We start from the raw sequence: 27,986 nt of genomic DNA on the forward strand, positions 1-27,986 counted from the left end.
TAAAGGGAAGAACTGTCACGTCGTAAGTACGTCAAATTTTCATCTCTTGTTTCTTCCGTTAAATACCCTTCTAAATTTCAATTAAAATACCACTTCAACCTACTATGTATCTAATTACTATCATTATCTATGTTAGCAACAAGTTTAAACAAAATTGCTTATTATGTATATATTTTTAGTTTTAATTTATTTTTTTGTAAAATTTTCAACAAAAAAAAGAAATGTACTTGTAATAAAACTGAATTTGTATGACAATACATGTAAATTCACACAATGTATGACCTGCTATATATTAACAGGCAGCAATTCTTTACTTAAGAAATAAATAATTGTGCTAGGAAGTCTAAGAGGAAAGCCATGTTGCATTGCTTCCACTTGCTCTCCAAAAAGGACATCGCCGTGAAACTTGTAACCAAAGACATTATGACAGCGTTGCTTAGCAATGCTGCTACATCGAAGATACACCACAACATTGGTAACTCACAACTTCAGCAGCTTCGTGCGGTTACTTCCTGCCCAGTATCTTGGCTGTCGACCTCGGTCTAGTCCCATTTTTCTCACTCCAGGTTGATACTCATTGCACTCCCGCAGAATATAGACTTCGCTTTTTTGTGTTATGCTCATGGGTGTGTCCTCTTAGCGGCACCAGACAGCACAGTCTCACGTATATGGCAGCGCAGTAGCTGTGCATCAAGTGAAAATTGAAAATGTGCCGGAATACCCAGCGCGCAGCTGTAGCTAGCAAAGGGACACAGACCGATATTCTGTTCGAAGAAACCAATGCTGTCAGGTAAAACATCGACGATGAAGGCACGCAGGAGGTAGCCAATAACGTCCACATAGTCTGCAGCTGACACGGTGCCTTCTATTGCTACCAACGATCCCATGGAAGCATAGATTAATGTCCTCCATTGGATAATACTGTCCCCCATCCGCCGGCCGGGGTGGCCGAGCGGTTCTAGGCGCTACAGTCAAGAACCGCACGACCGCTAGGGTCACAGGTTCCAATCCTGCCTCGGGCTTTGATGTGTGTGATGTCCTTAGGTTAGTTAGGTTTAACTAGTTCTAAGTTCTAGGGGACTGACGACGTCAGACGTTAAGTCCCATACTGCTCAGAGCCATTTGAACCATTTTGTCCCCCCTCCCCCCATGGTGTGCTGCGACTGTCGGGCAGCCCTTCACCTCGACGATGGAGTATCAGGACCATCAAAATAGTCTGCAAACAAATGTAATCCAAGTAAGTGACGCATTTCTGTTGATTCGTGGTAGGTGAAATGGGTGGTTTGAGTCAGTTGTTAACATAAGTTTAGTATACTTTTCTAGACTAACGTTTCTAAATGTTCCAATTAATACCTTGAATTATATTATCATTACGTGCCCACTGCAGTCGTAAGTGACAATCTCGATTCGGTTCGGATGAGAGCACTCTGGAGTCGTCTGCTGCAGAGCCCCTGTTCAACACTGCGTACTGTATGGTGTGCTGCAAAACAGTTGCGTCTGCACCAGTATCGTATTCCGTCGTTATCCGACAAAGATCACTACCTCTCCTGCTTTACAGAGCAGGCAAGTCTCTGACTTCCACGTCGCGTGATGAGGACTTTGCCAGATGTTCGTGCCTTCACTGTCCCTCAGCCACTTTTCATAGACTCTGGCTCCAGTAGGACGTGAACAGCCGACCTGCATCGCCATTGGTTCCAGGCTCCGAGCAATAACAAACTGTCAGTAAAAGTATTCTTTGTTGGCTGTGGTGGTTTGTCAGTCGGTATTATTAAGCCTGTTCACATTCCACCCTCCCGAAATTGGACGTGAAAAGGTTTCAAGACCAGATTTGGCTGCAGCGGAAACTAAACTGGACTAATTACGACATTTCGGCAACACACAAGGATTAATAGTTACTATGACCCTGACACAATTTGTTCCCAATCTAACTGCGGCCACTGATTTACTTAAAGGTGCAACAGATAAAATTCAACTCTACCTACCTTTCGGTTTCTCCAGTGAATAATTATAAAAAGCTTTCGTAAACCATCCCCGTTCAAGATAACAAGTTCAGCCTATTAAATCCAAAATCAGTAACGCAAATATGTCCTTTCACTTTAACGCATCTTCACATTACAGATAAGAAATCAATAATGTCAGCTGAAAGATTAGTTCCTTATATTCTCACAAAACGGTGTACAAACAATGCAGCGTAATATTACCTAACTAGTGTTAATTTGAAATCAATAAATTCGTTTGAGGCTTGGCCTCGCACGTACATCTCTTTGATATACGAGAGCTTTTCAGAAAGTAAGGTCTGATCAGTCGTGAAATGGCGACCACAGTGAAAATCTGAAGCTTTGCATTGATTTGTTGGGCAGCGTCTCTAGTATACCCATCGATTAGGTTGTTGTTATTGTTGTCTTAAGTCCTGAGACTGTTTTGATGCTGCTCTCCATGCTACTCTATCCTGTGCAAGCTTCTTCATCTCCCAGTACTTACTGCAACCTACATCCTTCTGAATCTGCTTAGTGTATTCATCTCTTGGTCTCCCTCTACGATTTCTACCCTCCACGCTGCCCTCCAGTACTAAATTGGTGATCCCCTGATGCCCCAGATCATGTCCTACCAACTAATGCCTTCTTCTGGTCAAATGGTGCCACAAACTCCTCTTCTCCTCAATTCTGTTCAATACCTCCTCATTAGTTATGTGATCTACCCATCTAATCTTCAGCATTCTTCTGTAGCACCACATTTCGAAAGCTTCTATTCTCTTCTTGTACAAACTATTTATCGTCCATGTTTCACTTCCATACATGGCTACACTCCATACAAATACTTTCAGAAACGATTTCCTGACACTTAAATCAATGCTCGATGTTAACAAATTTCTCTTCTTCAGAAACGTTTTCCTTGCCATTGCCAGTCTAAATTTTATATCCTCTCTACTTCGACCATCATCAGTTATTTTGCTCCCCAAATAGCAAAACTCCTTTACTATTTTAAGTGTCTCATTTCCTAATCTAATTCCCTCAGCATCACCCGACTTAATTCGACTACGTTCCATTATCCTCGTTTTGCTTTTGTTGATGTTCATCTTGTATCCTCCTTTCAAGACACTGTCCATTCCGTTCAACTGCTCTTCCAAGTCCTTTGCTGTCTCTGACAGAATTACAATGTCATCGGCGAACCTCAAGGTTTTTATTTCTTCTCCATGGACTTTAATACCTACTCCGAATTTTTCTTTTGTTTCCTTCACTGCTTGCTCAATATACAGATTAAAAACATCGGAGACAGGCTACAACCCTGTCTCACTCCCTTCCCAACCGCTGCTTCCCTTTCATGCCCCTCGACTCTTATAACTGCCAGCTGGTTTCTGTACAAATTGTAAATACCTTTTCGCTCCCTGAATTTTACCCCTGCCACCTTTAGAATTTGAAGGAGAGTATTCCAGTCAACATTGTCAAAAGCTTTCTCTAAGTCTACAAATGCTAGAAATGAAGGTTTGCCTTTCCTTAATCTATTTTCCAAGATAAGTCGTAGGGTCAGTATTGCCTCACGTGTTCCAACATTTCTGCGGAATCCAAACTGATCTTCGCCGAGGTCGGCTCCTACCAATTTTTCCATTCGTCTGTAAAGAATTCGTGTTAGTATTTTGCAGCTGTGACTTATTAAACTATAGTAATTTTCACATCTGTCAACACCTGCTTTCTTTGGGATTGGAATTATTATATTCTTCTTGAAGTCTGGGCGTATTTCGCCTGACTCATACATTTTGCTCACCAGATGGTAGAGTTTTGTCAGGACTGGCTCTCCCAAGGCCGTCAGTAGTTCCAATGGAATGTTGTCTACTCCCGGGGCCCTGTTTCGACTCAGGTCTTTCAGTGCTCTGTCAAACTCTTCACGCAGTATCGTATCTCCCATTTCATCTTCATCTACATGCTCTCCCATTTCCATAATATTGTCCTCAAGTACATCGCCCTTGTGTAGACCCTCTATATACTCCTTCCACCTTTCTGCTTTCCCTTCTTTGCTTAGAACTGGGTTTCCATCTGAGCTCTTGATATTCATACAAGTGGCTCTCTTTTCACCAAAGGTCTCTGTAATTTTTCTGTATGCAGTATCTATCTTACCCCTAGTGAAATAAGCCTCTACATCCTTACATTTGTCCTCTAGCCATCCCTGCTTAACCATTTTGCACTTCCTGTCGATACCATTTTTGAGACGTTTGTATTCCCTTCATTTAGTGCGTGTTTATATTTTCTCCTTTCATCAATTAAATTCAATATTTCTTCTGTTACCCAAGGATTTCTACTAGCCCTCGTCTTTTTACCTACTTGATCCTCTGCTGCCTTCACTACTTCATCCCTCAGTGCTACCCATTCTTTTTCTGCTGTAGTTCTTTCCCCCATTCCTGTCAATTGTTCCCTTATGCTCTTCCTGAAACTCTGTACAACCTCTGGTTCTTTCAGTTTATCCAGGTCCCATCTCCGTAAATTCCCACCTCTTTGCAGTTTCTTAAGTTTTAATCTACAGTTCATAACTAATAGATTGAGGTCAGAGTCCATATCTGCCCCTGGAAATGTGTTACAATTTAAAACATGGTTCCTAAATCTCTGTCTTACCATTATATAATGTAAGTGATACCTTCTAGTATCTCCAGGATTCTTCCATGTATACAACATTCTTTTATGATTCTTTAACCAAGTGTTAGCTATGATTAAGTTATGCTCTGTGCAAAATTCTACCAGACGGCTTCCTCTTTCATTTCTCTTCCCCTATCCATATTCACCCACTATGTTTCCTTCTCTCCCTTTTCCTACTCTCGAATTCCAGTCATCCATGACTATTAAACTTTCGTCTCCCTTCACTATCTGAATAATTTCTTTTATCTCATCATACAATTCATCAATTTCTTCATCATCTGCAGAGCTAGTTGGCATATAAACTTGTACTACTGTCGTAGGCATGGGCTTCGTGTCTATCTTGGCCACAATAATGCGTTCACTATGCTGTTGGTAGTAGCTTACCCTCACTCCTATTTTTTTATTCATTATTAAACCTACTATTGCATTACCCCTATTTGATTTTGTATTTATAACCCTATATTCACCTGACCAAAAGTCTTGTTCCTCCTGCCACCGAACTTCACTAATTCCCACTATATCTAGCTTCAACCTATCCATTTCCCTTTTTAAATTTTCTAACCTACCTGCCCGATTAAGGGATCTGACGTTCCACGCTCCGATCTTTCTCCTGATAACGACGTCCTCCTGAGGAGTCCCCGCCCGGAGATCCGAATGGGGGACTACTTTACCTCCTGAATATTTTACCCAAGAGGATGCCATCATCATTTAACCATACAGTAAAGTTGCATGCCCTCGGGAAAAATTACGGCTGTAATTTCCCCTTGCTTTCAGCCGTTCGCAGTACCAGCACAGCAAGACCTTTTTGGTTAGTGTTACAAGGCCAGATCAGTCAGTCATCCAGACTGTGGCCCCTGCAACTACTGAAAAGGCTGCTGCCCCTTTTCAGGAACCACACATTTGTCTGGCCTCTTAACAGATACCCCTCCATTGTGGTTGCACCTACGGTACGGCCATCTGTATCGCTGAGGCACGCAAGCCTCCCCACCAACGGCAAGGTCCATGGTTCATGGGGGTAGGATCGATTAGGTAACGTCGATCTTTTCATTTCCGAGCTCACGGAGAACACGTAATGTTGTCGAGGAAAGAGTTGTATTGCCATCTTCAGATCATCGGATACGGGAATTATAAGGCGTCTGGGTGTGTCACATTGCTGTCTCGCCATTGAAAAAATAGAGGTAAACTCACAGAAAACATATTCTCATGCAACACTATGTACACTAAAATAAAAGCCATATTTGTATCAGCAAAGCACAGAGGTGTCAGATACATCGGATACAGCACACCAGTGCTGCCAGGTGTGTGTAGCTGCTATCTTTGAACTTTTGTATTGGTGTTATTTTACGGAAAGTCTGCAGGTACCTTGAAAACCTGATAGATTCGGCACACCAGTTTTTGTTGATCGCTTCCTCCAATGATTTTAGAAATTCCAGTGGAATGGACCACCCTTTCTGCCTTATTTGATCTCAAGTCTTCTAGAGCGATTTTAAATTTTCAATTCAATACTGGATTACCTATCTCTTCCTACCGACTGCAACATTGACAGTATTTTTGAGGATTAAAACCGAATTTGGGTAGTTGGCTTACGCCAACCTTCACATCATTCCCCAATAAGCCGTGGCAAGACATCTAAAGTAGTAATACTTCTGTTATGCGTCGATTATGTAATATCACTATTTACTTTAAAGTGAATGTGCAAATTTTTCTCAGTTTTGTAAATTTCAGCGAAGTTGTAATTTTTTGTAACTACTATTTTAAAATTTATGTTATTTTGTATAATATATGTACTAATTGGTAATTATCTTTCCTATATTATTTTCCTGTATTTAATGCATTACCCGTAATTAAAAGGAGATAATGTGAGCTGCATAAGAATGGCGGGTATCTGCTGTCTGCTGAGCAGTTTTGAAAATAGGGGTACCTTAGGAGGCAGTGCAGATAGGTTTCACTTTATCATGAGGCCAGGATTCTGATGGCAAATGGGCACTGTGATAATCTCTAGTGACTACCATTACTACGAGTTATAGCAAAAACAGTTACCATTCCTCCGATAGAAGTATATTCTGCCCCTTAAACCGTATAAAAACGGGCTTGATTCGATGGAGGTATCTGAATTTACTTAGCACGTGAGATTGTTGTTTAACAGGCTTTATTTCGGAATTTCTCGATATTATGGGGGAATCGTGGTAATTATTCTAGGAGTAATTTTGAGTGTGGATTCACCAATGTTCCTATGTTTTTGAGAGTGAATGATTTGCCTATGAGTGAGCATGCTACCATGGGGTGTTCGGTACCAAGAAACTTTATCCTCCTGGACAGTCAGTAAAGCGGAATTACTTTCAATGTGACAAGAAAATTCGCGGAGAACAACTATGCAAAATACGGGTGAAGAGACATGGTTGCTTTGTACACATAATGCTGTGCTTCACCACATATTTCACTAACTAGTACAAATTTATGGTTGTCGCATCAGTCTGCATATACACATCATAGATGTTTGAGACTTGAGAAGGTCATATAGTTTCATTTGATTAAATCACCTATGACCGGGTTTCAGGCAAGTTCTTTAGTCTTCTTGCATGCTAAGGTGCTATTCCAGCGGAGTTGGAGATCTTCTGCAATGCTGTTAGAGGGTATACTAAGTCGGCTGTGGCGTGAACGGGAATCTAGATCGAGGGAGACAATCTACGGTAGTCCGCGAAGTTGTGCAAAGCCACTGAGCCAAGGTGGCATACTGGTTAGCGCATTTGCCTAGTGAGCAGGAGACCTGGCCTCGAAACCAGGCACTGGTATAAATTATCATTCGTCTGTTCATTCTGCATCCATAAATCGTAGATGTCTGAGACGTGAAAACGTTTTTGCCACGATACAGTTTCATTTCGTATTTACTAATCGATGAAATCAATCTAAACTTGCTGGGGTAGGACGAACACCTCCATGTACAGATCACTTTTGTGCTGTGAAATTTAATGGTTTTTTCGCGCCTCCGTCGCTGGCTTGAGACATCTCTCCATTTATGCAGTTGGCTCCGTAATAATGATCAGTAGCGGAGCTTTAGTTTCATCTCAGCTTTTTATGAGTGGATGAGCATGTGATTACGATATTTCTATCCAAAACCATGAGTTCCTTTGTGAACTGATCCCAGACTTACCAAAACACCACTCAGGTTCATATACTGCTACATCAGGTCTTTTTATACAGTGGGGACCATGCCTATGCCCTGCGTTCTTAGTGTAATTCCATTGTGTTTATTCGGATCTGCTCCACAAAGTTCGAAAAATATATCATTACTATGGAATACTACAAGGAAACCCAAGACTTATAAATTACAATCCAATCAAATCCTAAATGTATTCACGAAATAATTCGTGAATCTCTAACCCTTTTATTGAATGTTTCTTCTGGAATAGTGTTATCCATTATATTTTTTATATGAGGTTGATTGAGATTTCTGTCGGGAATGTTTTACATGCCTCTCCGTCGCTGGATTAATATACTACATTCAAAGCAAGAGCCATTTAGGTACATCAAATGTATTCATTTTTTGGTGTAAGTTATTAATAAAAGAAAAGATAGAACATCATGTTGGTTTTGCTACGAAGTTATGAACGAAGCCATTCACAAAAATGTATGATCAAATATAAGATGTTGTAATTTGTTGATTATATATATTTCTTTGACAGTAACATCGACAGCTATTTAGAGAATTTATATTTTAGCAGCTATACTTATCTACGCTCATAAAAGCACCTGTTGCTCTGTGGCATACATTTTTAAGATATTAAACAGTCTAAATTTCTACGATAGAACGAATACCTATGGAAGGGTAGAGAGGACCTCACCAATTGCTACCAAAATCGCCACATGTTACAGCCGTTGATTGTTTATTCGGGGTTCTGCCAAGATCACCACGTAAGCTACTCGTGTAACATCTAAGAAAAACCTTATGTGAATGATTTACACTGCGAATGAAATACTGAGCACACAGTCGCACTTGTTTAACCATGCATATCAGCTTCTGCTCCAGCTGTGTGGACTCTGAAAGCAAACTACAAAGCAAAATTTTCGAATCCTTTTTTTAAATTAAGAGACATATCAAAATGTGAAATGTACATTCATTATTGTATCCAAACCTTTCCCAAAGTCTGATGCCCCAAAACGTCAAATCCACGCAAATCTGGACTTGGGTCTCCTCTTGAAAAAACGTAACTAAAACTCACTCAGCGTACTAAGCGTTCTGCAGGCCAAGTCCTTGCATTCACCTCACTCGCATAGATAATGATTTGGATAACTAATTACAATAGAAACATAATACAAGAAATTTTAACTATTTTATTTAAAAATACCGCGGTTACTCAGTGAGCAGACCAGACTTTAAAATAATTTCAAGAGGACATGTTTTTGATGAACAGGCGGAAATCAGTATTGCCTAGTACAGGGCCCAGCGACCTATTTTTCGGTTGCAAATTGACATGTTCGCTGCCCAAAATAATATACGAAGGAAACTTTGTATACGTGTTTACCAACACCCTGCAGTAAACAATTACATAATTATTTATCGTAATTTATATCTGCTATGGTGTGAAGTAGCTTCCAATTTCCTAGAGAATAATTGGTAAAAGTAAGTTCTATTGAATTCTGATGTAAAACGTTATTAATAAGAATTGTCATTCAGTTACAGAGAGGAATGACTAGCAGGTGAAAAGTGTCCTGTTACCGACCCAGGTAAATGACCTTTTTTTATTCAGTTGTATCTTTATGCTAACGATCTAAAAACATCAGTGAGAGAACACACTAAGCATGTCCGTAAATACAAGTAAACATAAATACTGGGTGATCAAAATGTTAGTATAAATTTAAAAATTGAATAAATCACGGAATAATGTAGATAGAGAGGTACAAATTGACACACATGCTTTGTATGAACCGAAAAAGTACAAACGTTCAAAAAATGTCCGATAGATGGCGTTTCATCTGATCAGAATAGCAATAATTAGCATAACAAAGTAAGGCAAAGCAAAGATGACGTTCTTTACAGGAAATGCTAGTATGTCCACCATCATTCCTCAACAATAGCTGTAGTCGAGGAATAATGTTGTGAACAGCACTGTAAAGCACGTCTGGAGTTATGGTGAGGCATTGGCGTCGGATGTTGTCTTTCAGCATCCCTAGAGATGCCGGTCGATCACGATACACTTGCGACTTCAGGTAACCCCAAAGCCGATAATCGCACGGACTGAGGTCTGGGGCCCTGGGAGGCCAAGCATGACGAAAGTGGCGGCTGAGCACACGATCATCACCAAACGACGCGCGGAAGATATCTTTCACGGGTCTATCAATACTTAAGTTGTTTTTTCTTTGGTTATAATAAAACACCATGTCATTCCAAGCATTGGTGTCAATTTTTACCTCTCTATCTACATTATTCCGTCGTTTATTAAGTTTTCAAATTTATACTGACTTTTTGACCACCCGGTATATCACTATTTACAGCAGCCAGCCAATGCTGGAGCGACCTTTTGATTCCGCAACTATAGCGATGACGTGACTTTGAGGCAAATAACTCGTCGAGCCATGTTCGGAGGGCATTTTCATCAGGAAAGGAAGTTCCTCAAAAGTTGTTCGGCAGAGAGCGGAATAGATCAAAATCCAAGGCACCAGTTCAGGTGAATGTCATGACTGTGCGGCCGGCCCCGGCGGAGGTTCGAGTGCTCCCTCGGGCATGTGTGTGTGTGTTTGTCCTTAGGATAATTTAGGTTAACTAGTGTGTAGGCGTAGGGACTGATGACCTTACCAGTTAAGTCCCATAAGATCTCACACAACTTTTGAATAGATAAGGTGAATTAGGTGTCGGCAGAATGACTTTCAACTCCTACACCTGTATAATGCTTTATTGTCAGTCTGGTTAAATAGGAGTGGGCGTTATCGTGGAGTAGCACCACTTAACGCTGTCTACCTGGTTGTTGTTCTTGCATAGCGTCTCAGTTCCTGACAATAAATTTCATCGTTGATGGTTAAACCTCGGAGAAACAATTCGTTGTACACCACACCGTGCAGATGGACAACTTGATATTTTTGAATGTGCGCAGGTGTTTGTTTGGGCTCGATCATTCATTTCTTTCCATCATGTTAGCATAAAGACACCATTTCTCGTCACCAGTAACGACACGGGATAGAAACGGTCGGTGCCGCTCACGAGTGATGACGAACAGGCATCAGACCCGCCGATTTTAGTGATTTAGGTTTAGAGCATGCGGTACCAGTACACACGAATTTTTAACCTTCCCCACTGCACGCAAATGTCTCACAATAATGGAATGATTACAGTTTCTCACATCTGACAGCTCTCGTGTACGCTGCCGTGGACCATTGTGGATTAATGCTTCTAAACTATCTTCGTCAGACTCAAATGACAAAATGACAGTCGATGAATACATCCGCAGGAAACGCAATACCAAAATGCAAGACAAAACCGCTACAAACTTATGCACAAACCGAAAAATAAAGAAAAGAACAATGATAATATGGCATAAGAATTAACTTCATATTTGAAACCTTCCTGACACACACATTATACGAGGAGAAACTGTCACCCAATGTGCCTGAGATGATTTTGAAAAATCATGGGAAATATAAGTATTGATGAGATATGAGCACGTTTTCATGGTATTCATTTAATTTTATGGACGTACTTTGCACAACGCTGTAGTTACAAATTTTTTTGGCTGGCTCTGAGCACTATGGGACTTAACATCTATGGTCATCAGTCCCCTAGAACTTAGAACTACTTAAACCTAACTAACCTAAAGACAGCACACAACACCCAGTCATCACGAGGCAGAGAAAATCCCTGACCCCGCCGGGAATCGAATCCGGGAAACCGGGCGCGGGAAGCGAGAACGCTACCGCACGACCACGAGCTGCGGACTACAATTTTTTTTTTTTTTTTCCGTGAGCTAGGGTCCTATATCATACCACAGCGAACTTTAAGGACAAGAGTTGCCAAAAAGTAATGCATTGCATTTTTTCTTCAACAACGCTTTATAGAACATTATAGAATTACAGGCACGAAAGACTGTTGTGTTATCTACAAACTCTATTTTTCCACGTAATCTCATCCCGTTCTATAGCCTTCCTCCAGCGCGAAACAAGGGCGTGTGTGCCCTGTCGGTACCAATCCTTGCCCTGGTAGCGGAACCAGTGCTTCATTGTGTGAAACACCTCTTCAAAATGGCTCTGAGCACTATGGGATTTAACTTCTGAGGTCATCAGTCCCCTAGAACTTAGAACTACTTAAACATAACTAACATAAGGACATCACACACATCCACGCCCGAGGCAGGATTCGAACCTGCGACTGTAGCGGTCGCGCGGTTCCAGACTGTAGCGCCTAGAACCGTTCAGCCACTCCGGCCGGCTCACCTCTTCAATGTCCCCAAAATGTCTTCCACGAATAGCATCCTTTAATGGCCCAAATATGTGGGAGCTCGAGGGGGTTAGGTCAGCTGTGTCAGGTGTGACAGCCGAGGATGTTCTTCCGACACCTGCAAATCGTGGAACTCCGCCGAACCGCCCTCCGACGACGTCACTCTCCGTGCGCAGCGACTGACTGTACTTTTACCGACAGCAGATGCTCCATAGACTCCATAGACTTCAGCACAGTTTCTTCCTCTGCACGTTGTTTGTAACACACATTACACACATACGCTATTTTAAAACAGTCCTGCAGCTACGCTTTCTCTCGGACGCGACGGGAAGTTGGCTCACACACTCAGGAGACTTCAGATAATTCAGGGTATACATTAAGTCTGGGAACACTTTCAATTATTTATTGCACGAGAACTAAACGTTGTACAGGTGTCACACATATTGTATTTTGAAGTGAAACTCCGGAAGCTTTTTTACAATCATTCGATATGCAAACCACGAGTGACCCAGCAGACATCAATACGGTAATTGAATTCTTGCCATGCCCGTCCCAGTATGGCATCGTCGACTGTGGCAGTCGCTTCCCGTATTCTCTGCAGGGGCTCTGCTACAGCACGTGGTAGAGGCTGTATATATACCATGTGGTGTCACCGCCAGACACCACACTTGCTAGGTGGTAGCTTTTAAATCGGCCGCGGTCCGGTAGTATACGTCGGACCCGCGTGATTGCAGACCGAGCGCCACCCCACGGCAGGTCTAGAGAGACGTCCTGGCACTCGTCCCAGTTGTACAGCCGACGTTACTAGAAATGCTTGACTGACAAATACGCTCTCATTTGCCGAGACGATAGTTAGCATAGCCTTCAGCTACGTCATTTGCTACGACCTAGCAAGGCGCTATAGCATTTGATATTTATCTTGAAGCCTGTACAGTCAAGAGAGATGTTCTACAATTATGGATTAAAGTTAAGTATTCCAAGAACTACGCTCTTTTCTTTATAGGATAATTACTTTACCTTGTTCCAGACCTCACGCCAATCTGCGTGAGCTTAACGCGTTCCTTTCGGCTACCTCCGAGTGGCTTGGCTATCTTGCCACGCCACTACATACCACATCTTTAATGTGTCTCCACAGAAAAATGTCACACTGAGTGAAATCTGATGATCGAGGGGGCCATTTCATGAAACAGCTGTCCTCTTCTGTAGCACGTCCGATCCGGCGATGTGGCAGCTCCGTGTTCAGGCACACAAGAAATTCACGGTGAGAATGCGGTGGAGCCCCATCCTGCTGACAGATTAACGGAGAGTCCTATTGTATTTAAGGCATCAGCCATTGCTGCGACATGTTTTTGTCGAACTCCAACACACAGAAAACTCGTTCCGCACCTGAACTCTGCATGTTTGCGACTAGCGCTGACTATCGGCAAATTACCAAACTATGCTGTGGCCGTATAGATGTACAGATGTCATACATATCGTATTTTGAAGTGAAACTCTGGAAGATTTTTTAGAAACATTCGATATGCAAACCATGAGTGAGCCAGCAGACATCAATACAGTAATCGAATTTTTGCCATGCCCGTCCCAGCATGGCATCTTCGACTGTGGCAGGGACTGCAACTGCTGTGTTCGGATGCAGGCTGAGTTGGCATCCCTTCGCTCCCAGCTTCAGGCAGTGTTGGTTTTGGTCACACAGCTTGAGGCTGTTGCCTATGGGCATCACTGTGGGGGTCCGGATGGGGGGTTTGTCGCGGACGGTCAGCTCGTCCCACGCATCCCCCTATCAGACTACGACTGTGGCTGCCTGGGATACTGCCCACATTGAGGCTGATCCCTCACCTGTGGTAGAGTGGGAGGTCGAGGTGTGGCAGGGGGCGAAAGACATTCCAGAGGGCTGAACGGAAGGCCTCTCCAGTTTGTCTGACGAACCGGTTTCACGCTCTGTCTCAGGCTGATACTGATCTTCGGCCGGACATGGCTGCTTGTCCTGTTCCAGAGGTTGCCCCTCAGTCTGCAAGATCCGGGCGGTCGCAGAGGGTGGGCTTACTGGTAGTTGGGAGCTCCAACGTCAGGCGCGTAATGGGGCTCCTTAGGGATATGGCAGCAAGAGAGGGGAAGAAAACCAATGTGCACTCCGTGTGCATACCGGGGGGAGTCATTCCAGATGTGAAAAGGGTTCTTCTGGATGCCATGAAGGGTACAGGGTGCAACCATCTGCAGGTGGTCGCTCATGTCGGCACCAATGATGTGTGTCGCTGTGGATAGGAGGAAATCCTCTCCGGCTTCCGGCGACTATCTGATTTGGTGAAGACTGCCAGTCTCGCTAGCGTGATGAAAGCAGAGTTCACCTTCTGCAGCATCGTCGACAGGACTGACTGCAGACCTTTGGTACAGAGCCGAGTGGAGGGTCTGAATCCGAGGCTGAAACGGTTCTGCGACCGTGTGGGCTGCAGATTCCTCGACTTGCGCCATAGGGTGGTGGGGTTTCGGGTTCGGCTGGATAGGTCAGGAGTCCACTACACGCAGCAAGTGGCTACACGGGTAGCAGGGGTTGTGTGGCGTGGGCTGGGCGATTTTTTAGGTTAGATGGCCTCGGGCAAGTACAGAAAGGGCAACAGCGTCAAAGGGTGCGGGGCAAAGTCAGGACATGCGGGGACCAAGCAGTAATCGGTATTGTAATTGTAAACTGTCGAAGCTGCATTGGTTAAGTACCGGAACTTCAAGCGCTGACAGAAAGCACCGAAGATGAAATCGTTATAGGTACAGAAAGCTGGCTGAAGCCAGAGATAAATTCTGCCGACATTTTTACAAAGGCACAGACGGTGTTTAGAAAAGATAGATTGCATGCAACCGGTGGTGGCGTGTTTGTCGCTGTTAGTAGTAGTTTATCCTGTAGTGAAGTAGAAGTGGATAGTTCCTGTGAATTATTATGGGTGGAGGTTACACTCAACAACCGAGGTAGGTTAAGAGTTGGCTCCTTTTACCGACCTCCCGACTCAGCAGCATTAGTGGCAGAACAACTGAGAGAAAATTTGGGAAACATTTCACATAAATTTTCTCAGCATGTTATAGTCTTAAGTGGACATTTCAATTTACCAGATATAGACTGGGACACTCAGATGTTTAGGACTTGTGGTGGGACAGAGCATCGATTGACATTATACTGAGTGCACTATCCGAAAATTACCTCGAACAATTAAACAGAGAACCGACTCGTGGAGATAACATCTTGGACCGCCGGCCGAAGTGTCCGTGCGGTTCTAGGCGCTGCAGGTTCGAATCCTGACTCGGGCATGGATGTGTGTGATGTCCTTAGGTTAGTTAGGATCAACTACTCTAAGTTCTAGGGGACTAATGACCTCAGAAGTTGAGTCCCATAGTGCTCAGAGCCATTTGAACCATTTTTGAACATCTTGGACCTACTGATAAGAAACACACCCGAACTTTTCAACTCTGTAAGTGCAGAACAGGGAATCAGTGATCATAAGGCCGCTGCAGCATCCCTGAATGTGGAAGTTAATAGGAATATAAAGAAAGGGAGGAAGGTTTATCTGTTTAGCAAGAGTAATAGAAGGCAGATTTCCGACTACCTAACACATCAAAACGAAAATTTCTGTTCCGACTCTGACAATGTTGAGTGTTTATGGAAAAAGTTCAAGGCAATCGTGAAATGCGTTTTAGACAGGTACATGAGGAGTAAAACTGTGAGGGACGGGGAAAACCCACCGTGGTTCAACAACAAAGCGAGGAAACTACTGCGAAAGCAAAGAGAGCTTCACTTCAAGTTTAAACGCAGCCAAAACCTCTCAGACAAACAGAAGCTAAACGATGTCAAAGTTGGCGTAAGGAGGGCTATGCGTGAAGCGTTCAGTGAATTTGAAAGTAATATTCTATGTACAGACTTGACAGAAAATCCTAGGAAGTTCTGGTCTTACGTTAAATCAGTAAGTGGCTCGAAACAGCATATCCAGACACTCCGGGATGATGATAGCATTGAAACAGAGAATGACACGCGTAAAGCTGAAATACTAAACACCTTTTTCCGAAGCTGTTTCACAGAGGAAGGCCGCACTGCAGTTCCTTCTCTAAGTCCTCGCACAAACGAAAAAATGGCTGACATCGAAATAAGTGTCCAAGGAATAGAAAAGCAACTGGAATCACTCAAGAGGAAACTCCACTGGACCTGACGGGATACAATTCGATTCTACACAGAGTAGGCGAAAGAACTTGCCCCCCCTATAACGGCCGTGTACTGCATGTCTCTAGAGGAACAGAAGGTTCCAATTGATTGGAAAAGAGCACAGGTAGTCCCAGTCTTCAAGAAGGGTCGTCGAGCAGATGCGCAAAACTATACACCTATATCTCTGACGTCGATCTGTTGTAGAATTTTAGAACATGTTTTTTGCTCGCGTATCATGTCGCTTTTGGAAACCCAGAATCTACTCTGTAGGAATCAACATGGATTCCGGCAACAGCGATCGTGTGAGACCCAACTCGCTTTATATGTTCATGAGACCCAGAAAATATTAGATACTGGCTCCCAGGTAGATGCCATTTTCCTTGACTTCCGGAAGGCGTTCGATACAGTTCCGCACTGTCGCCTGATAAACAAAGTAAGAGCCTATGGAATATCAGACCAGCTGTGTGGCTGGATTGAAGAGTTTTTGGCAAACAGAACACAGCATGTTGTTATCAATGGAGAGATGTCTACAGACGTTAAAGTGACCTCTGGCGTGCCACAGGGGAGTGTTATGGGACCATTGCTTTTCACAATAAATATAAATGACCTAGTAGATAGTGTCGGAAGTTCCATGCGGCTTTTCGCGGATGATGCTGTAGTATACAGAGAAGTTGCAGCATTACAAAATTGCAGCGAAATGCAGGAAGATCTGCAGAGGATAGGCACTTGGTGCAGGGAGTGGCAACTGACCCTTAACACAGACAAATGTAATGTATTGCGAATACATAGAAAGAAGGATCCTTTATTGTATGACTATATGATGGCGGAACAACACTGGTAGCAGTTACTTCTGTAAAATATCTGGGAGTATGCGTGCGGAACGATTTGAAGTGGAATGATCATATAAAATTAATTGTTGGTGAGGCGGGTACCAGGTTGAGATTCATTGGGAGAGTCCTTAGAAAATGTAGTCCATCAACAAAGGAGGTGGCTTACAAAACACTCGTTCGACCTATACTTGAGTATTGCTCATCAGTGTGGGATCCGTACCAGATCGGGTTGACGGAGGAAATAGAGAAGATCCAAAGAAGAGCGGCGCGTTTCGTCACAGGGTTCTTTGGTAACCGTGATAGCGTTACGGAGACGTTTAACAAACTCAAGTGGCAGACTCTGCAAGAGAGGCGCTCTGCATCGCGGTGTAGCTTGCTGTCCAGGTTTCGAGAGTGTGCGTTTCTGGATGAGATATCGAATATATTGCTTCCCCCTACTTATACCTCCCGAGGAGATCACGAATGTAAAATTAGAGAGATTCGAGCACGCACGGAGGCTTTCAGACAGTCGTTCTTCCCGCGATCCATACGCGACTGGAACGGAAAAGGGAGGTAATGACAGTGGCAAGTAAACTACCCTCCGCCACACACCATTGGGTGGCTTGCGGAGTATAAATGTAGATGTAGATGTAGAAGAATAAACTTTCAGGAGTTTCTTCAAAATGACTTGTGTATGATATATGTACAATGTTTGGTTTTTGTGCAATAAATAATAGAAAGTGTTCCCGAACTTCATGTACACCCCGAACATACTTAATATTTCGCATTCGCAGCGTTGTTTCCGGATGAGAAAAAAAATGCTTTGCATTACTCTCTGGGCAATCCTCGTACTATTGTTAACAAAAGAAGGAGGTGTCCAGGAGAAAAACTTGCAACCTGCTTTGGAAAACCTTATGCTTGTCTCTGACATGCTTCAGGTCTTTCGTTATAGATTTCTGTTTCTATCAGGTGGCTAGTGATAGTGACGACGTTTGCGGCTACGATGTTGACAATGAACTATAGTATCGGTATTCCCCTGCTCAAAGTTGGAACACTGCCTTTACTCATCTTACTAAGTAATTTCTGAGAACGTTTCTCTTGGAGAGTAGCTGTCATACTAAAGGTACTATAAAGAAGACCACAAACTGTCTCGACCGCAGAAACGTTTGCCATCAAAATAAATGTTTGTGCGGACGAAACAGTTTTTCTCCATTTTTAAAGTCATCTTGATAAAATCTTTGCTACTTTCAACTGTGACGTGATCATATCAAAATTGCTTAAATCACTAAATGTTTAGATGAATTCATTGCCATAACGAGATGTTTATTTTCGCTACAGGGGGTGACACAAATACGGATACACTAAAAACACAGCGTTACCATGCTAATACGGAGTAGAAAACCGTTCGCATTAAAAACAGCTTCCAATCGTCTCGGAATGGATAAATACGGGTTTCCAAAGAAGTATTATATCCTTCTTGCTTCAAAATAGCGACAAGCTCAGGTAAAAATGATGGAGGTGTATACCGACCACGCATTCTTCTTTGAAAGTGGACCATACAGGTTCAATACTACACAGAGGGCTGGTGACTGTGATGGATTAGTGAGATGTGACATTTCATCCTCGTACTCACAAAACCAGTCCTGAACCGTGCGAATTACGTGAACTGTGGCCATGTCGTCTTTGAAACAAACATTGTACCATGGGATGGACCTGATCAGCCAAAGTACACTACTGGCCATTAAAATTGCTACACCACGAACATGATGTGCTACAGACGCGAAATTTAACCGACAGGAAGAAGATGCTGTGATATGCAAACGATTAGCTCTTCAGAGCATTCACACAAGGCTAGCACGAGTGGCGACACCTACAACGTGCTAACATGAGGAAAGTTTCCAACCGATTTCTCATTCACAAACAGCAGTTGACCGGCGTTGCCTGGTGAAACGTTGTTGTGGTGTCTCGTGTAAGGAGGAGAAATACGTACCATCACGTTTCCGACTTTGATAAAGGTCGGATTGTAGCCTATCGCGATTGTGGTTTATCGTATCGCTACGTTGTTGCTCGTGTTGGTCGAAATTCCATGACTGTTAGCAGAATATGGAATCGGTGGGTTTAGGAGGGTATTGGTTACACGTCTGGGCCACCTCTTGTGCGCACTGACGGCACTTTGAACAGTGGACGTTACATTTCAGATGTGTTACGACCCGTGGCTCTACCCTTCATTCGATCCCTGTGAAACCCTACATTTCAACAGGATAATGCACGACCGCATTTTGCAGGTCCTGTACGGGCCTTTCTGGATACAAAAAATGTTCGACTGCTGCCCTGGCCAGCACATTCTCCAGATCTCTCACCAACTGAAAACGTCTGGTCAATGGTGGCAGAGCAACTGGCTCGTCACAATACGCCAGTCTCTACTCTTGATAAACTGTGGTATCGTGTTGAAGCTGCATGGGCAGCTGTACCTGTACACGCCATCCAAGCTCTGTTTGATCAATGCCCAGGCGTATCAAGGTCGTTATTACGGCCAGATGTGGTTGTTCTGGGCACTGATTTCTCAGGATCTATGCACCCAAATTGCGAGAAATCACATGTCAGTTTTAGTGTAATATATTTTTTCAATGAACACCCACTTATCCTCTACATTTCTTCTCAGTGTAGCAATTTTAATGGCCAGTAGCGTGGTTACACAATCTTTGGCAGTAACGCGACCCTGCGGAGTAATCATGCGACCCACGGAAAACCGCAATATGGCTGCCCAAATTATTACAAAACTTTGGCCATGTTTCACTCTTAGCACGTAAACTCGTCCAAAATTTGGAAACTGTGTAACACAAGACTAAACCGACCAAATGACTTTCTGTCATTGCTCCACTGTCCCGGTTTTATGCTTCTGCATCACGTTCTCCTGGAATGAAAATTTGAATCACTGATGAGTTGTTTTGGAATTGCAGCTCGTCCTGCAATTTCCTCCTTCTGGAGCTCCCTCCGTGTTCTTTTGGTGCTGACAGGGTTCGCGGGTGCGACATTCAGATCTGCAGTGAATTTTGCAGCTGTCCTGCTCTTATTTTTCGTCACAACCCTCTTCAGTGACCGTCTGTCACAATTACTCAACAGACGTTGTCATCCGCTGTCTACAAAATTCTTCTGGGCTGTTGACCGCATTGTCCATATATAAAATTGTCCGAGTTTTTGGCGACTGTTGCAACTGGCCTTCCTCAGGCAGCTCAGCATAAAGCCTAGAGGACTTGCAACAGTGTCATTAACGACAGACAATTTCATATACTGACAATGCCGTCAACAGTCCAGAAGAATTTTACTGACAGAGACAAAGGCCGCGGAAATTTACGCTTACGTTTTCATCCCAGTTGTGACATAGTGAGTGATATTTTTGTGCTTTTCCTGTATGCGACGTAACTCTTCAATACAGTATCCCATCAAACACGAAACTCGTCGGCTCCCTTGGTTACGGAAGGACCCACCATTCGAACACCAACTGTGAGCCAACGTACTAACTCACTTGGTTCCGACATAAAGCGCTCATACTCACACATAAGAGTTTTCTGTTCACTTCTGACACTTGCAACTTATTTCACAGGTAGTGTTCGTGATCAAATACAACAGCGCTACCTGCAGGCTTCGGTAGTGTTGGTGTTTATGCATTTCTCGCTGTGTTTTCATATTTTCGTCCAACCCCCGCACGTCTTGTGACAAAATTACAAAAAACTGTACCTTAACTTACAAAGACTACACGGGTAAGTCAATGTTTACAAATTTCATAGGAGATCTGTTTAGAAAATCGAAACATGACAATTTGATACCCATATCATATTGAAATTGTGAATATTGTTTAAAATTAGCACTGATGATGAGAACAGAGTCGATGTCAGTCTAACTGAGTGGAGGTTGATCATCAAAATTTAAAAAATTGTTATGTTAGTGTCAGGAAGAACGACATTTGCATTTTTCATCACCGGCGCTGAACGCCTCGTTTACCCTCTGTACAAAAATGTCACAACAGTCAGTATTTATGTGACAAGTCTGTTCCAGCCCTGGAGCTTTTGCCCATTGTAATATATAGGACTTGAGAAAGATGAACATGCGTAAAGTAACTTTGACAAAAATGTGGACTGTTTTTCCACTATGGCTATCGTATTTCAACACGATTAAATCGAGATGAGGAATAACTGTAATTATTGTTGTCATAACAACATTTCTAGCAACAATAACAAGGTAATTTGATGTCTGTGACGCCTGTTGAAGTCAGTAGGCTACCTGAGCAACAAAGAGCAGCTTTTGAAGAATATTTTTAAACAGCAGCACATATTTACGGACTGGGGAACAGCCGAGTGGAATTTCTGTATAAAATGGTACAGTGTTGGCCCTACTTTCCAAAGAACAGTTCCAAATGCCATGCTTCCCAGTAACCAGCTACTGTTCCGCCAAAGAAACGGTGACCGAGCTCAGCGCTAATGCCTTCTCTACTGGAATGCTGTATCCTTTCACTTTTATTTGAGCCCTTTCCGAGTGTCAGAAAGCGCCTGTGTGCGGATTTCCTGTGAAGGCAGAGAGGCGAATACAGTGAGGAAACAGCAACAACAAAAAAATCAAACGCTCGATTCTCATGCATTTAAATGAATAGCGCTTCAGACTGAGGAAAAAACGCGGCCGTTTTACTTTCCTCTTTTTTACATCTATAGTATATACGAGTGAGCCCCATTACAAACAACGAGAGATCTGACGAAAACTCTGCTTTGAAAGGAAAATCAGATAAAAAAGAAGTGCGGTTGGTAGAAGTGGCGACCTTTCTGCTGTCTCCGACTACGGTAGCGCTTGCATGTCATATTTTTGCCAACGCGATGAACAATATTTGTATAAGCTTAACTGTTCCATTTTCACGGTCCTGCTCCGAGTCATCGTATGAATACTGAAATATGCAAGAATCATAATTTTCAAACGTATTGTAATTTTCTAGAATTAGCTAATTCGCCATTGACGTCGAGGAATTTAGCTAACTTAATGAAACTTATTAGAATCTTAGCTTGCAATGTTAAAATTACAGTGAAGTAAAGTAATTTTATAACATGAACAGCTACCTTTTTTTTCTTTTTTACTATGGGCCGATATTGGGAGACTGGACAGCTTAAATTAATTAGTCACACAGAAAAATTTGATTTCACGTCATTTAAGTTCGTGGCAACTGCAACATCATGAATGAATATATAACGAACTAATGTTCACATGTAAGCTACTGTTCTCCTTAATTACCTCCTCATATATATAAATTAACCTATAAGTAGTACCTATTATTAGCATTAAGTGTATATTGCTACTGTACATAGTCTGTTGTTAATATACTACAAAGAATTTGTTTTCAGTGGCTGATTCTCCGTGATAATGTGTAAAATGACTTGCTTCACAATCATAAAGGCTCTCCTTCATGATGGGATACATGAAAAGCGTTTTTGTTCACAACTGGCCCTGGCCGACTACTGTCACCTTCCGACCATATGATTTACGAGAACGTGTAAGTTATGTACATTCTACAATTATTATTCTGTTCTCTGTGTTTATTATTGTAATTAATTTGCAATCGATTTCACATGAATTACAATATAATTAATTGTCACTATTATCGATATGATATGCCTCACATGCATATTGTGTTAACACGCCACATTTTCTGTATAAACAAATACTAAGACGAACACAAAGAACAGGAAAGTTTAGTTTCTGAGCAAAATATTTTAGAGGAATACATTTTCACTGCCAACTCCTATAGCTAGAATGCATGATGTTCTAGTGAATATACTTATGGCATTAGTTCACACTGGTAACAGTACTACTGTACTTGAAGAAAACGCTGTGGTTAATTGCGAATAAAGTATTGCAATAATACAGCTGGGTGGAAGAAAACATGTAAAAGGATATCCTTCGTTGTCCATAACAAAGATTTCACATTCGACGTCCCCATCTTACAGCTCTGTAGAAGCTGCAATAATACTCAAATATTTTAACGAAACTCCAGTGTTAAAATTATAGCAGAATGGTGGTACAATTAATTCCTGCCCTCACAAAATGTTTTTATTGCCGATGGTGTATATGAAAAGGACTGAAGCAAGTAGGTTGAAACGTCGGCCGTTAAGACGCTTTACTATTTTATAACGACACTGTATAATACCCACAATTATTTTATTTAAAAAATAACTATATTTTCTTATAACCAGTTTAGTGACATAAGCTTCTGTAAAGTTTAGAAGGTAGGAGGCAAGGTACTGGCGGAAGTAAAGCTGTGAGGACGGGGCGTGAGTCGTGCTTGGGTAGCTCAGTTGGTAGAGCACTTGCCCGCGAAAGGCAAAGGTCCCGAGTACGAGTCTCGGCCCGGCACAGAGTTTTAATCTGCCAGGAAGTTTCAATGGTAAGGTATTTTCTTCATCATTTATTGATTTATTCGAATAAACTTTTGAGAGGTAAATCAATCTGCTTCTTTGTGTATAACGTGCATGTTCCTTCGAGAGAGCCGTTTCACTTCTTCTGTCCTAATTCCATTGTTTCTTATATCTCTGTCGTTATCGTTGACTCGCGTGGGTTTGGGTTTGTAGCTGTTTAGTAAGTTTAATATCTGCTTGGTCTGTCTCTTATTATCCATTCTGGATATATTTCCATAAAAATGCAGTCTTCTTTTCCTCATTACATCAGTTGCCTTTTCCATTTTGAAACTGAGCTCTTAATTTGATACTAAATGTGTTGAGTATTACTATCAATTTTAAGTAACACTATTTTCCTTTGAATCCCCTTACTTTTCCAAGATTTACAATAGAAACAAATGTTGCTTGTTTAGGTGTTCCTGCTGCATATAATGTTTCGGTCTTCAGCACTCTTTGATAGTACATCAGTGTTGTGTTCCAGGCCAAAAAATTTTTGTTGTTTCTTTATTGTCATATGGAATAGCTTTACCATTTTATGTAATATATTTTCTCTTAAAATCTTTGTTTCTGTTTTGCTTGTTATCCATTCCCCTAGTTATTATACTTAAAATAATTTCTTTTTAGATGTTGTTACGAAATTTAAGATTTCGGCGACATCACTTATATTTGTCTTCAACTGTATATTTTTTAAAAAGTTATATGTTTACTCCTATTTTGACTGCGGGTTGCTGTAGTTACCTGACTTGTTCTTCTGCGCTTTGCAGCGAGAGTCTTCAACGTCATGTAAACAAAATATATAGCCAATATGTAGTTATTTTGTTTTGCTTCCTTCCTTGATGAGCACCATTGGTATTGATTAAGTGCATCCATCCTCTCCCTTTCTTCGCTAACGCACATATGAAAAGCAGAGGTGACAAACAAGTTCATTGTCCTACACCTGACTTCATTTAGAGATATATCATGACTGGTCCCCCATAAATTTTGCTTTCAGTATTGAGTTTATTGAAATTCCTTAACTTCTATCGTTTTATTCTCGACTCCAAATTCCTTTTAGTGTTTTACTTATTTATTTTCGTAAGCTGATCGATTGGGGCCATCAGATCCACTCTTACATTGGACGAGGTTTCTACATCATATTTACCTATGGAATAATTTTAATATGGTAAATAGTATTAAATTGTTTGAATGTGTATCGAAACATTGTCAGTAAGTTAAGAGTGATAGTACTTGTACTACTGCTGCTGCTGTCAGTGGTAGTGATAACACAATAATAATAATAATAATAATAATGGCGATAACAACAGTAATGATAGTTGCAGATTTAAGAAGAATTTAGCAGCATATAAAGCAGGTGTTTTGTGAAGTAGCGAGTTCTTAGGAAAGAAAATTTAAGGAGACTGCACCAGCTAAGAATACTGAAAAATAAGTAACATCTGGTTGGAAAGAAGACTGTACCAGAGTAAAATGGTGCAAATGGCTCTGAGCACTATGGGACTCAACTGCTGAGGTCATAAGTCTCCTAGAACTTAGAACTACTTAAACCTAACTAACTTAAGGACATCACACACATCCATGCCTGAAGTAGGATTCGAACCTGCCACTGTAGCGATCGCGCTGTTCTAGACTGTAGCGCCTAGAACCGCTCGGCCACTCCTGCCGGCGTACCAGAGTAACAAGTGCATATAGGGACGGTGGTATTCGTTAATATTGCTGTAGTACATATATCACTAATCGTCTTCAGAAACGGCAGATGTTATTCATGTGTCTAATACTATGCGGGAGATTATTACAAAGTTGGGTTCCTGCTATTTGGAAGGGCTTTGAGAAAGTGGGTGAACGATGGAACAGTACAAAAGGATTTAGCTCTGGTGCGAGTAGGTGTTTTTGTCGTGTTATTCGGACGAGAAGGTAGAGGAGAGATACGGGGCACATGTACGTTGGTAAGGCAGGACAGGACAAATGCATGGAAATCTCTGCCGTTGTCTGCCTCATAGCTATTATAGATGTGCATATGATGCTGAAATATAATCAATGAGTCAAACATCATAGATATAACAAACACAAGTATTGATAAGCAGGTGCAGGCTCCTTGCGCCTTACAGAGGAAGACTTTGCAGTTTAGATTTTCACGTATTATTACTCCTGGGCTCCATGATATTTGTCTCGTTTAGGAATTTCAAATAGTAAGGATTCCGAATGACTCGGACTTGTGAGGTTAGAATGAAAAATCGATGCTCCTTGGGTTTTGGATAGAATGAGCTTTAACCCTTTATCCTGCCTCCATTTTGATAGATCAGACAGTTGGTACTAACATTCTCGATAGCTGTCTTCAGGTTTAAGTCGTTTTGAACTTAGATGTAACTGAGGTCATCAGCGTTCATGTGTTTTTTGCAGCAGTACAAAATTGATGACGCATCAGTGACATACAATAGAGAGAGTATAGGATCTAGTGTGGGTCCCTGGGCGATGTCTGGTACTACCTGCCGCTATTGTAACTTTATTGTGGTGTACAAGACACAGTGCTGGACAGACGTCAACTATGAGCGAAGACGTTGCACCGCGCTTGGCGAGAAATTTTGGCAGCTAAGTTCGGCAAGTAAAATGTCTGAGTCGACAAGGGTTTTGCTTAAGTCTAAGAAGCACGTAATGGTCGCCTCTTGTGTATCTATGGCAAGCGTCAGGTCATTTGTTGTCTCTTTGATGCAGACTTTGCGCTGCGATTTTTATGGAAACCTGATTGCTGTTCGTCTAGTTGTGGTAAAGTAATTTGATAGCTTGTCGTGGACTATATATTCTAATGACTTGGACGGAGCAGGAAGAATACACAAAGGTCTGTAATCAGAGGGTACTGTGGCAACTTCCTTTTTTGATAGTAACTAAACTATTCGCTGTTTCCAGGACTGAGGGAAAGCACCTGAGGTTGTGGAGTGACTAAAGATATTTGTTACAGTGATCAGTAGTGGGCTGATAATAATGATAATAATCTTCATCATTTGGACTGTGATGCCATCGTCTCCAATAGACGTTGATCTGATGGATATGATGGCTTTCTTTACGGTTCTGCAAGTATCATGGTTTAGATAGATTTTTTCATGGCTTTCATTTGTAGTGATGACTTTTGCTTTTCTGTCGATTGTGTCGTGTGCTTCACTACGCTATACTGTTTTTACAACACAGAACGGAGCTCTCCCCCTCTGCGCTCCTGTATCGGCAGTGGCCAGCAGGGCGCAGGCTGCCGGCCATATCCCGCACCGCCACGTGCTGGCCGCCGCACTTAATTAAACGGATATATCACCGGCGCAGTTGGTTGCCCTTTATGAAGTCGTTTGCATACTCGAAACGAGCGCACTCCAAGTGGAAAGTTGACACAGCGAGCCGTGCCTCTGGTGGCGCCGTCTTTTAAGACAGTGCGCGGCCGTAGCTCGCCGGTTATGCAGGCGGGTAAGTGGCGAGTCTTGTCCTCAGTGTTTAACTCAGAGGAATGGCTGGGCCAACACGTCACACACCTTACGCTGGGCAGACGGCTTGGAAGCACGTGTGCGTTGTTGCTCCCGAGAGGTGTGACTGTGTCCCTGCTCCGTTCAGGCACGCTTGTTAGTAAAATTGCGTGTTCTCGACTCCATAATATTTCCAAGTCCTCTGTGCAATTGTGTTCCTTCTTTTGTTTGAACGATGAGGACTTGTACCTCACTATCGTCTCAAGACATAACAGCCGTGCTGTAAGTTGAGCTTAAATGGACACGCAGATACGAATGAGGAAAAAGGTACTGCCGGCCAACCGTCTACATTCATGTGGGAAGGGATAAAATGATTAATAAAGAAGAGAATGTACGCATTTTTCATAGTCCAATGGAAATTGAAAATATTTTACAATGAACTCCGTGACCGAACGCAGCTATATGATCGTGGCCAACCTTCCACCTGTTCCTAGGCTACATGGTCATTACCAACCTGTAAGCCGCTTAAACCCCCAATAGTGGGAATGTTAATAAATAAGTAATACATAAGGGAGAGTTGGGAGATTTCATCCCACCTCTGAAGAAGGAAAAGATATCCAGATATGGTATGGCTGTTCTTGTCTCCAGCCGGAAGACCAGTTTGACGCAGCTCTACTCTACGCAAGTCCCTCCATCTATGCACGACTGCTGCAACCTACATCCACTTGCACCTGTTTCTTGTATTAAAGCATTGTTTTCCCTTTACAGATCTTACACCCAAACTACTCTCCAGTACTAAATAGATAATGATTTGGTGTCTCTGCACGTATCCTACAACCCATCCATTCATTTCGTCAACTGGTACCAGAAATTTCATTTTCCCTAATTCGAGTCAGTAGCTAAGCTTTTAGATCTACCGATCTAATCCTTACCATTCCTCTCTAGGATCAGCTTCAAAAGATTGTCTTCTTCATTTGTCTTAATTTCTCATCGTCCAATGTTCCTATTCGTAAAAGTCTACAAACCAGACAAACAGCTTCAGAAAAGAACATGCTAAGATATAATTTTAAAGTCG

The sequence above is a fragment of the Schistocerca serialis genome, chromosome 6, assembly GCF_023864345.2.
Source record: "Schistocerca serialis cubense isolate TAMUIC-IGC-003099 chromosome 6, iqSchSeri2.2, whole genome shotgun sequence".
In the NCBI taxonomy this organism is placed as follows: Eukaryota; Metazoa; Arthropoda; class Insecta; order Orthoptera; family Acrididae; genus Schistocerca; species Schistocerca serialis.